This window comes from Ranitomeya variabilis, chromosome 6, assembly GCF_051348905.1.
Source record: "Ranitomeya variabilis isolate aRanVar5 chromosome 6, aRanVar5.hap1, whole genome shotgun sequence".
In the NCBI taxonomy this organism is placed as follows: Eukaryota; Metazoa; Chordata; class Amphibia; order Anura; family Dendrobatidae; genus Ranitomeya; species Ranitomeya variabilis.
Genome location: NC_135237.1, coordinates 48,424,525 through 48,432,646, shown reverse-complemented (window position 1 = coordinate 48,432,646; position 8,122 = coordinate 48,424,525).

The window sequence follows — 8,122 nt, the reverse complement described above, 5'->3', positions numbered from 1 at the left end:
CTTCTTACAAACCTTCTCCCTCTTGGAGAGGCAGACCCAGACAACAGGGGTCCAGGGGGCCCAGACCTAACAGGTCTCCGCCTCAATGACTCTTGGCAGGCGCCAAAGGACACCGACAGAGTTGGCGGCCGCCTACTCTTTTTTCGGGACGCGTGGCTCTCGGTAGTTCCAGACCGATGGGTCCGCGATCTGGTGTCCTTCGGTCACAAGATAGAGTTTGTCTCTCTTCCTCCATCTCGTTTCTTCCAGTCCCCTCCTCCCAGAGCAAGGGTCTGTCAGTATTTTCAGGCCATAAGATCGCTGTGGGAAGACGGGGTCATCATCCCGGTACCTCAGAACGAGAGGTACCAGGGCTTCTATTCCAATCTTTTCATCGTACCCAAGAAGGACGGCTCAGTACGTCCAATATTGGATCTCAAGCTTCTCAACAAGTACGTCCGTGTACGTCAATTCCGTATGGAGTCCCTCCGCTCGGTAATTGCCTCTCTGGAAGAGGGCGAGTTTCTTGCATCTCTAGATGTTCAAGACGCTTACCTGCACATTCCCATTCTACCGTCTCATCAGCGCTTCCTCCGCTTCGCGGTCCAGGGGCACCATTTTCAGTTTGTCGCCCTACCTTTCGGGCTGGCCACCGCTCCTCGGGTGTTCACCAAGGTCATGGCAGCTGCCGTGGCCATTCTACATGCTCGAGGCATAGTGGTGTTGCCCTACTTGGACGACATTCTCATAAAGGGCTCCTCTTTCCGGTCCTGCTCAGAAGCGGTAGACGTTACTATAAATACCTTTCTACGCCTGGGCTGGAAGATCAATTTCAAAAAATCTTCCCTAGTCCCGGCTCAAACCATATCCTACCTGGGAATGATCCTAGACTCCTCTCAGGGTCTAGTACTTTTGCCTCCGGAAAAGGTATCCACTCTACAGAGAGAAGTCCGGAAGCTTACTCGACCTCGCTCTCACTCCCTACGCTTCTCCATGAGGGTACTCGGCAGGATGGTGGCGGCAATGGAAGCAGTGCCCTTTGCGGTTTTTCACCTCCGTCCCTTACAACACGCCATTTTGGCAGTATGGGACAGGAATCCCGCCTCGCTCGACCGCCGTCTCTTTCTCTCTCGCCCAATCAGACAGTCCCTCAGGTGGTGGACCAAGAGGTCCTCCCTGACTCGGGGGAAGTCTTTCCTTCCGGTGCACTGGCTGGTTGTCACGACGGACGCCAGTCTCTTCGGCTGGGGTGCAGTGTTCCAGCGCCACTCGACTCAGGGTCGCTGGTCTCCGCAGGAATCCCAGCTGCCCATCAACATCCTAGAGATTCGGGCAATCAGACTGGCTCTCCGCCAGTTTCAGCCGTTCCTTTCCGGCCGCGCGGTCAGAGTCCAGTCCGACAACGCCACTGCGGTAGCCTACATCAACCGCCAAGGCGGCACTCGCAGCAAAGCGGCCATGGTCGAGGTAGCGCTCATTCTCCGCTGGGCCGAGACCAACCACTCCATACTCTCAGCAGTTTACATCCCAGGCGTGGAAAACTGGGAAGCGGACTTTCTCAGTCGCCACAGCCTCGATCCCGGAGAGTGGTCTCTCCATCCCGCAATCTTTCAACAGATATGCTCTCGATGGGGGACCCCGGACGTGGACCTAATGGCATCTCGCCTCAATTGCCAGGTTCCCGTCTTCATGGCCAGGTCTCACGACCCCTCAGCCTTCGGAGCCGACGCTCTCGTCCTCTCATGGCAGGGTTTCAGACTCCCATACATCTTTCCCCCAATTCCCCTTCTGGCGAAGGTAATCAGGAAGATCAAGGCAGAACGGATTCCAGTACTTCTCATCGCTCCGGACTGGCCGCGCAGAACATGGTACGCCGAGATGGTACAACTGGTCTCAGACGTACCTTGGAGGCTACCGAGCCGCGCAGACCTCCTGTCTCAAGGGCCCATTTACCACCCGAACTCAGAGGCCCTGTGTTTAACGGTGTGGCTGTTGAGTCCTGGGTACTGAGGCAGAAGGGGTTGCCCCAGACAGTGATATCTACCATGCTCCGCGCACGCAAGCCTTCTTCTATGCGCATCTACCACCGCGCTTGGAAGGCTTACTTCGCCTGGTGCAGGACGCGGGGACGTTTCCCCCTCCGCTTTTTCTATCCCTCACATTTTGGAATTCCTCCAATCAGGCGTAGACTTAGGTCTTGCCCTCAGCTCTCTTAAGGGCCAAATTTCTGCTCTCTCGGTTCTTTTTCAGAGAAGGATTGCAAACAGACTGCAGGTCAGGACCTTCATCCAGGGTGTTTCTCATATGGTTCCGCCTTACAGGATGCCTTTGGAACCATGGGACCTGAACCTAGTTCTCTGTGCTCTTCAGGAGCCCCCCTTTGAGCCCTTGCATGAAGTGTCTTTGCTGTTCTTGTCTTGGAAGATTGCCTTCCTCGTGGCTGTCACGTCTATTAGACGTGTCTCTGAGCTGGCAGCTCTGTCGTGCCGTCCTCCTTTCCTCGTGTTCCACCAGGACAAGGTGGTTCTGCGGACATGTCCGACCTTTCTTCCGAAGGTCGTTTCCTCCTTCCATCTTAATGAGGAGATTGTCCTTCCCTCACTGTGCCCTGCTCCTTCCCACCGTACGGAAAGGGCGCTCCACACTCTGGACTTAGTGAGGGGTCTCAGACGTTACGTCTCCAGGACTGCGTCTCTCCGTAGGTCAGACGCCTTGTTCGTTCTTCCGGAGGGACCACGGAAGGGACTACCCGCTTCTAAGGCCTCCATTGCCAAGTGGATTCGTTCCGCCATCCAAGAGTCCTACCGTGTCAAGGGTCACGCCGTACCTCCGGGGATCAAGGCTCATTCTACCCGGTCAGTCGGCGCGTCCTGGGCCATCCGGCACCAGGCATCGGCAGCACAGGTCTGCAAGGCTGCTACATGGTCCAGTTTACATACGTTCACGAAACACTACCATGTGCACTTTCAGGCTTCGGCAGACGCTTCCGTCGGTAGGCGAATCCTACAAGCGGCTGTGTCTCATCTATAGCTCGTAGGCTCGCACAGCATTTATAACTTCTGGTTGCCCACCCAGGGACTGCTTTGGGACGTCCCATTCGTCCTGTGTCCCCCAATGATACGTAGGAGAAAAGGAGATTTTTGTGTACTCACCGTAAAATCTTTTTCTCCGAGTCATCATTGGGGGACACAGCACCCTCCCTTTTAGCCTAGTTGGCTCGATGTTCTTTTCAGTCTGTGTTTTGACTATGACATGTTTTCTGTTTTCTTTTAACTGGCTTACTCCTATTGCTTTGTTACCGAACTGGCTCTGGATTGTCCAGCCTGTGGGTGTATACTGCAGGGGAGGAGTTAATCTTTTGTGTGTGTTTAACTTAGTGTCCTCCTGGTGGCAGCAGCATAACACCCATTCGTCCTGTGTCCCCCAATGATGACTCGGAGAAAAAGATTTTACGGTGAGTACACAAAAATCTCCTTTTTTTGGTTTTGTAACCTCATTGAGCTTTGAACTTCATAGCCAGGTGTATGCAATCATGAGAAAAGCTACTTAAAGTGGCCACTTGCAAGTTGTTCTCCTGTTTGAATCTCCTCTGAAGAACGGCATCATGGGCTCCTCAAAACAACTGTCAAATGATCTGAAAACAAAGATAGTTTTTTGGTGGAAGGATACAAAAAGCTGTCTCAGAGATTTCACCTGTCAATTTCCACTGTGAGGAACATAGTAAGGAAATGGAAGAACACAGGTACAGTTCTTGTTAAGGCCAGAAGTGGCAGGCCAAGAAAAACATCAGAAAGGCAGAGAAGAAGAATGGTGAGATCAGTCAAGGACAATCCTCAGACCACCTCCAGAGAGCTGCAGCATCAACTTGCTGCAGATGGTGTCACTGTGCATCGGTCAACTATACAACGCACTTTGCACAAGGAGAAGCTGTATGGGAGAGTGATGCGAAAGAAGCCGTTTCTGCAAGCACGCCACAAACAGTCGGCTGAGGTATGCAAAAGCACATTTGGAGAAGCCAATTTCTTTTTGGAAGAAGGTCCTGTGGACTGATGAAACCAAGATTGAGTTGTTTGGTCATACAAAAAGGCGTTATGCATGGCGGCAAAAAAACACAGTGCGTTGTATAGTTGACCGATGCACAGTGACACCATCTGCAGCAAGTTGATGCTGCAGCTCTCTGGAGATGGTCTGAGGATTGTCCTTGACTGATCTCACCATTCTTCTTCTCTGCCTTTCTGATGTTTTTCTTGGCCTGCCACTTCTGGCCTTAACAAGAACTGTACCTGTGTTCTTCCATTTCCTTACTATGTTCCTCACAGTGGAAATTGACAGGTTAAATCTCTTAGACAGCTTTTGTATCCTTCCCCTGAACAACTATGTTGAATAATCTTTGTTTTCAGATCATTTGACAGTTGTTTTGAGGAGTCCATGATGCCACTCTTCAGAGGAGATTCAAACAGGAGAACAACTTGCAAGTGGCCACTTTAAGTAGCTTTTCTCGTGATTGCATACACCTAGCTATGAAGTTCAAAGCTCAATGAGGTTACAAAACCCAAAAAAGTGCTTTAGTAAGTCAGTAAAAAGTAGGTAGGAGTATTTAAAACAAGAAAATGATAAGGGTGCCCATACTTATGCATCTGTCAAATTTTGTTTGAATGCAGATTGCACATTTTCTGTTAGTACAATAAACCTCATTTCAAGGCAGAAACATTACTGTGTCCAACAGTTATTAGATATATGAAACTGAAATGGCTGTTGCAAAAAAAAACAATTTTTATAAAACATTAAGCTTAAGATTAATAGGGGTGCCCAAACTTTTTCATATGAGTGTGTGTGTGTGTGCATATATACACTCACCGGCCACTTTATTAGGTACACCATGCTAGTAATGGGTTGGACCCCCTTTTGCCTTCAGAACTGCCTCAATTCTTCGTGGCATAGATTCAACAAGGTGCTGGAAGCATTCCTCAGAGATTTTGGTCCATATTGACATGATGGCATCACACAGTTGCCGCAGATTTATCGGCTGCACATCCCAAAGATGCTCCATACAAGGCAGGATGGATCCATGCTTTCATGTTGTTTACGCCAAATTCTGACCCTACCGTCCGAATGTCGCAGCAGAAATCGAGACTCATCAGACCAAGCAACGTTTTTCCAATCTTCTACTGTCCAATTTCGATGAGCTTGTACAAATTGTAGCCTCAGTTTCCTGTTCTTAGCTGAAAGGAGTGGTACCCGGTGTGGTCTTCTGCTGCTGTAGCCCATCTGCCTCAAAGTTCGACGCACTGTGCGTTCAGAGATGCTCTTAGGCCTACCTTGGTTGTAACGGGTGGCGATTTGAGTCACTGTTGCCTTTCTATCAGCTCGAACCAGTCTGCCCATTCTCCTCTGACCTCTGGCATCAACAAGGCATTTCCGCCCACAGAACTGCCGCTCACTGGATTTTTTTTCTTTTTCGGACCATTCTCTGTAAACCCTAGAGATGGTTGTGCGTGAAAATCCCAGTAGATCAGCAGTTTCTGAAATACTCAGACCAGCCCTTCTGGCACCAACAACCATGCCACGTTCAAAGGCACTCAAATCACCTTTCTTCCCCATACTGATGCTCGGTTTGAACTGCAGGAGATTGTCTTGACCATGTCTACATGCCTAAATGCACTGAGTTGCCGCCATGTGATTGGCTGATTAGAAATTAAGTGTTAACAAGAAGTTGGACAGGTGTACCTAATAAAGTGGCCGGTGTGTGTGTGTGTGTGTGTATATATATATATATATATATATATATATATATATATAATGTATATGTATATATGTATGTATATAATATATATATATGTATATAATATATATATATATATGTATGTATATAATATATATATATATATATATATGTATGTATATAATATATATATATATGTATGTATATAATATATATATATATATATATGTATGTATATAATATATATATATATGTATGTATATAATATATATATATATATATGTATGTAATATATATATATATATGTATGTATATAATATATATATATATATATGTATGTATATAATATATATATATATATGTATGTATATAATATATATATATATATGTATGTATATAATATATATATATGTATGTATATAATATATATATATATATGTATGTATATAATATATATATATATATGTATGTATATAATATATATATATATGTATGTATATAATATATATATATGTATGTATGTATATAATATATATATATATGTATGTATATAATATATATATATATGTATGTATATAATATATATATATATATGTATGTATATAATATATATATATATGTATGTATATAATATATATATATGTATGTATATAATATATATATATATGTATGTATATAATATATATATATATATGTATGTATATAATATATGTATGTATATAATATATATATATATGTATGTATATAATATATATATATATGTATGTATATAATATATATATATATATATATATATATATATATGTATGTATATAATATATATATATATATATATATATGTATGTATATAATATATATATATATGTATGTATATAATATATATATATGTATGTATATAATATATATATATATATATATATATGTATGTATATAATATATATATATATATATGTATGTATATAATTAATATATATATATATATATATGTATGTATATAATATATATATATATATATGTATATATGTATGTATATATTTATTCAATTGCCGGCTTTTCATTTCTCCTTCACAAACCCGACATGATATGAGACATGATTACATACAGTAAACCATCTCATATCCCTTTTTTTTTGCATATTCCACACTGTTAGTAGTGTGTATGTGCAAAATTTGTCCACTGTAGCTGCTAAAAGGGTTAAATGGCGGAAAAAATTGGCGTGGGCTCCCGCGCAATTTTCTCTGCCGGAGTGGTAAAGCCAGTGACTGAGGGCAGATATTTTTTGTGTGTTTTATTAACCATTTAGTACAATTGGATTAATAATGGATAGGTGTCATAATTGACGCCTCTCCATTATTAATCTGGCTTAATGTTACCTTACAATTGCAAGGTGATATTAACCCTTTATTACCCCATATCCCACCGCTACAGGGAGTGGGAAGAGAGAGGCCAAGTGCCAGAATAGGTGCATCTTCCAGATGTGCCTTTTCTGGGGTGGCTGGGGGCAGATGTTTTTAGCCAGGGGGGGCCAATAACCATGGACCCTCTCTAGGCTATTAATATCTGCCCTCAGTCACTTTCAGCCCCCATAGACTTTCATTGGCGATTTTTTTTTTGTGCAATACGGTGACAAACGCAGCATGCTGCGATTTTGTACGGCCGTACAAGACCGTATAATATGGCTCAGTAAAATACGGCTGATAGGAGCTGCGACATAGGGAATCATTGGGCCGTATGTTATGCGTATTTTACGGGTGTATTTTCTGCGCTCACCCCAGCTGCACTGCTCAGTACTGTTGTCCATTCTGCTAATGTGTCTGAACTTGTGCAACATGGAGAGGGACATGAGCCGGAAGGCAGACTGAACTGTGTAGCCATGCTAGGTGTGCACTGAGCACTTGTGCTTTGTTTGAATAGTCATTTTGGGCTGACACGTTTTCTTTTAACTTGAATAGCTTATCAAAAAATAGCAGCATCATTTAAAACATATGCTCAAAAGAGAAGCTACAGCATCAAAAACTCACTAAAAAAATGCATGCATTTCCCCAAAAATAAGATGTGGTCTTGTTTTGTTTTTTTGCTCCGAAAGATGGCTTAAGGCTTAATATATTAGCTAAGCCAGGTAGGACTGGGTTACATCCTAGCACTGCAGGTTGTGATTAGATGCACCTGGTGAGCTTTTGACAAAAACAGGGCCTTTGTCCACTGTGTGTCAGTCTGCTCCATGGAACAAAGTTGAGTGTGCTGCTGGGGAATAACCAGCCAAAATGCGAGCTATAGCTGGAAGAGAGACATTCCAGGGTCATCTAGGAAAGCTGAGCAGTCTGTTCAGTGTGAACTGTGCATGGAGTTGGAGTTTGGCGCTGCAAGCTGCTTGACCTCAGGCTGGATATGATACTAAGACATGGTAGGAACGTACCACTT